Source organism: Salvelinus sp. IW2-2015, unplaced genomic scaffold, assembly GCF_002910315.2.
Source record: "Salvelinus sp. IW2-2015 unplaced genomic scaffold, ASM291031v2 Un_scaffold6172, whole genome shotgun sequence".
Lineage (NCBI taxonomy): Eukaryota > Metazoa > Chordata > Actinopteri > Salmoniformes > Salmonidae > Salvelinus > Salvelinus sp. IW2-2015.
In genome coordinates this window covers 1-4491 of record NW_019947435.1, presented here as the reverse complement: position 1 = coordinate 4491, position 4491 = coordinate 1, and the positions used below count along the sequence as shown (strand labels likewise).

General features: G+C 38.6%; 1 non-coding gene across 1 annotated transcript; it reads left to right on the top strand.

Annotated features, from left to right (window-relative positions):
* The first annotated feature begins 2205 nt into the window (after positions 1-2205).
* Positions 2206-3100, top strand: LOC112078740 (mannosidase, alpha, class 2C, member 1). The gene is made up of 3 exons (XR_011478813.1): positions 2206-2423; positions 2710-2835; positions 2976-3100. It is a non-coding gene; the product is annotated as a mannosidase, alpha, class 2C, member 1 (transcript).
* The last annotated feature ends 1391 nt before the right edge of the window (positions 3101-4491 follow it).

Below are 4491 nucleotides of genomic sequence, written 5' to 3'. Positions count from 1 at the left end.
ATGTACCAGCTACAGATTATAACATGTACCAACTACAGATTATAACATGTACAACTACAGATTATAATGTACAACTGCAGATTATAACATGTACCTACTACAGTTATAAACATGTACCTACTACAGATTATAACATGTACCAACTACAGATTATAACATGTACCAGCTACAGATTATAACATGTACCAACTACAGATTATAACATGTACCAGCTACAGATTATAACATGTACCAGCTACAGATTATAACATGTACCAACTACAGATTATAACATGTACCTACTAACAGATTATAACAAGTACCAGCTACAGATTATAACATGTACCAGCTACAGATTATAACATATACAGCTACAGATTATAACATGTACCAACTAAGATTATAACATGTACAGCTACAGATTATAACATGTACCAGCTACATATTATAACATATACCAGCTACAGATTATAACATGTACCAATACAGATTATACATGTACAGCTACAGATTATAACATGTACCAGCTACATATTATACATGTACCAACTACAGATTATAACATGTCCAGCTACAGATTATAACATGTACCACTACAGATTATAATGTACCAACTCAGATTATAACAGTACCAACTACAGATTATACATGTACCAACTACAGATTATAACATGTACCAACTACAGATTATAACATGTACAAGCTACAGATTATAACATGTACCGCTACAGATTTAACATGTACCAGCTACAGATTATACATGTACAGCTACAGATTATACATGTACCAGCTACAGATTATAACATGTACCAGCTACAGATTATAACATGCCTACTACAATAACAGTACAGCTACAGATTATACATGTACCAGCTACAGATTATACATATACCAGCTACATAGATTATAACATGTACCAACTACAGATTATAACATGTACCAGCTACAGATTATAACATGTACCAGCTACATTATAACTGTACCAACTACAGATTATAACATGTACCAGCTACAGATTATAACATGTACAACTACAGATTATAACATGTACCAACTACAGATTATAACATGTACCAACTACAGATTATAACATGTACCAACTACAGATTATAACATGTACCAACTACAAGATTATAACATGTACAAGCTACAGATTATTACATGTACCAGCTACAGATTATAACATGTACCAGCTACAGATTATAAATGTACCAGCTACAGATTATAACATGTACCTACTACAGATTTAACATGTACCAGCTACAGATAATAACATGTACCAGCTACAGATTATAACATGTACCAGCTACATATTATAACATGTACCAACTACAGATTATAACATGTACAGCTACAGATTATAACATGTACCAACTACAGATTAATAACAGTTACCAACTACGATTATAACATGTACATACAGATTATAACATGTACCAATACAGATATAACATTGTCACTACAGATTATAACATGTACAAGCTACAGATTATTACATGTACCAGCTACAGATTATACATGTACCAGCTACAGTTAAATGTCACTACAGATTATAACATGTACAGCTACAGATTATAACATGTACCAGCTACAGATAATAACATGTACCAGCTACAGATTATAACATGTACCAGCTACAGATTAGCATGTACCAACTACAGGTTATAACATGTACCAGCTACAGATTATAACATGTACCATACAGATTTACATGTCCAACTACAGATTATACATGTACCAACTACAGATTATAACATGTACCAGCTACAGATTATAACATGTACCAGCTACAGATTTAACATTACCAACTACAGATTATAACATGTACCAGCTACAGATTATAACATGTACCAGCTACAGATTAATACATGTACAACTACATATTATACATGTACCAACTACAGATTATACATGTCCAGCTACATAGGCACTTCTGATTTTGGAAGACCATAAAGGTAATGGGAATGGTGTACTCAGCCTCTCGGTGCTAGTTGTCACATTTTACATGAATAACATAACTATATGTATCGTTTTCCAGAACCTCTAGTTTAAATAAATGTTGACATTTGATATTCTTTCTCATATCATACAATTATTAGTGCACTATGCAGTAAAATGACTCACCCCTTAAATAGTATGGTAACGGAGGGCTAATCATACGGCCTAGAACGTTAGTGACACGTTAACAACAGCGACATCTAGCGACTGATCTACGTAATGACAATAGTATTTATATTGTACTTCCGGGTCCGCATGGTCCCTTCCTTGTTGTTTCTCTGAACTTCACGAAACAGTGGAATAATTCATTGATTCTTCAAACATTGACCAGAGATATTATTAGCGATGTATCATCAACCGGTACTGAAGAACCGACGAACTCTTCTGGAACGAGCTGAGAAATTCATATCTGAGATTTATTTCACCGACTGCAACCTTAGGGGAAGGTAAATGGTATTTCTTAGCTAACTAGCAGTCAAGTGCAATAAAATGCATGCCCATTACCCACTCGATATGCCCGCTAAGTAGCTATGTTTTGTTGGGCAGATGGAAGTTCTATTTATTGTGTAAAATGTATGAAAGCACCAAGGCAAAGAGAGAAACTGCTCCTTGTAATAACTATTGTTTTCTGGGTAATGAATCCCCTTTCTGGATCTAGTTATGATGACACTGACAGCCCTTTCTGTGGCGATCTGGGTAAAACATGTTTCTTACAATACGACTTCTTTCCAGACTATATGGAGACACCTGTCCCCTGGAGTCCATCTCCTCCTCTCTGTCACAGCAGCGGATCCCATTCCTGGAAGCCGTCAAACAGAACTTTCAGCCTTATCAAGTTGGGGAGACCTTTGGACCTACGTAAGGACCGGAATATTGTTTGTTTAAATACCATGAATGAGTGAATTAGTGGAGTGAGTTGGTGAATCAGTGAATGAGCGTGCAAAATAACGYACAAACCAGTGAACCAAAAAACGAATATGATTAATGTTTTATTACAGATGGTGGACATGCTGGTTTAAAGTATCTCTGAGGATCCCAGACTCGTGGAGAGGGAAGCAGGTCCATCTGAGCTGGGAGAGTGATGGAGAGGCCATGGTCTGGAGGGATGAGCAGCCTGTACAGGTTCGACATGATATACAACCACATCCATACCATTATATACAACCCACCAATACCTCATCCACCATAACACTACGGTACCTCATCCACAATAACACTACGGTACCTCATCCACCATAACAACTACGGTACCTCATCCACCATCCACCATAACACTACAGTACCTCATCCACCACAACACTACAGTACCTCATCCACCATAACACTACGGTACCTCATCCACCATCCACCATAACACTACATACTCATCCACCACAACACTACAGTACCTCATCCACCATAACACTACAGTACCTCATCCACCATAACACTACAGTACCTCATCCACCATAAATGCTACAGTACCTCATCCACCATAACACTACAGTACCTATCCACATACACTACCACATCCACCATAACACTACAGACCTCATCCACCATAACACTAGAGTACCTCATCCACCCATAACACACCGTACCTCATCCACCATAACACTACGGTACCTCATCCACCATAACACTACGCGTACCTCATCCACCATAACACTACAGTACCTCATCCACCATAACACTACGTACCTCATCCACCATAACACTACGGTACCTCATCCACCATAACACTACAGTACCTCATCCACCATAACACTACAGTACCTCATCCACCATAACACTACAGTACCTCATCCACCATAACACTACGGTACCTCATCCACCATAACACTACGGTACCTCATCCACCATAACACTACGGTACTCATCCACCATAACCATACGTACCTCATCCACCAAACACTACAGTACCTCATCCACCATAACACTACAGTACCCATCCACCATAACACTACAGTACCTCATCCACTCACAACAACTACAGATACCTCATCCACCATAACGCTACAGTACCTCATCCACCATAACACTACAGTACCTCATCCACCATAACACTACGGTACCTCATCCAACCATTATATACAACCCACCATACCTCATCCACCATAACACTACGGTACCTCATCCACAATAACACTACGGTACCTCATCCACCATAAACACTACGGTACCTTCACCATACCATTATATACAACCCACCATACCTCATCCACCATAAAACTACGGTACCTCATCCACCATAACACTACGGTATCCTCATCCACCATAACCACTACAGTACCTCATCCACTCATACACTACATACCTCATCCATACAAAACACTAACAGTACCTCACCACCATAAAACTACAGTACCTCATCCACCATAAAACTACAGTACCTCATCCACCCAAAACACTACAGTACCTCATCCACCATAACACTACAGTACCTCATCCACCATAACGCTACAGTACCTCAATCCACCATAACGCACAGTTACTCATCACGCATCCACCATAACACTACAGTACCTCATCCAC